This window comes from Diospyros lotus, chromosome 3 (assembly GCF_014633365.1).
Source record: "Diospyros lotus cultivar Yz01 chromosome 3, ASM1463336v1, whole genome shotgun sequence".
Classification (NCBI taxonomy): domain Eukaryota; kingdom Viridiplantae; phylum Streptophyta; class Magnoliopsida; order Ericales; family Ebenaceae; genus Diospyros; species Diospyros lotus.
This window is the reverse complement of record NC_068340.1, coordinates 9334087-9334465: the sequence shown is the minus strand read 5'-3', so window position 1 is coordinate 9334465 and position 379 is coordinate 9334087. Positions and strand designations below refer to the sequence as shown.

Sequence of the window (379 nt, the reverse complement as noted above, 5' to 3'; positions counted from 1 at the left end):
ACCCAAGATCCTAATGGCGAGGATCAGAACAGTACATTGAAGACAATAAATTTATCTTTTCTCCGAACAGAGAATCCCATGGAGGTGTCGTGGTGTAGTTGGTTATCACGTCAGTCTAACACACTGAAGGTCTCCGGTTCGAGTCCGGGCGACGCCATTTCTTTTTGCACGTCTTAGTGCTTTTCTGTTTGCCTTCATGAAATTGGCAAAATCTAAACGAACTTGCGAGAGGCGGTCCATTTGCATTCATTTGATCCCAAACACCCACGATGCTACTCCTTTTTTTTTTTTTTTTTTTTTTTTTTGGGATAACCTAGGTTCCGAGCTTTACCAAACTAGTCTTAGGGACAGACGACCTTCCTCTCTGATTCGCCCATTA

At 43.0% G+C, this 379-nt stretch overlaps 1 non-coding gene across 1 annotated transcript; it reads left to right on the top strand.

Moving 5' to 3' along the window:
- The first annotated feature begins 83 nt into the window (after positions 1-83).
- Positions 84-157, top strand: TRNAV-AAC (transfer RNA valine (anticodon AAC)). Its single transcript has one exon. It is a non-coding gene; the product is annotated as a tRNA-Val (tRNA).
- The last annotated feature ends 222 nt before the right edge of the window (positions 158-379 follow it).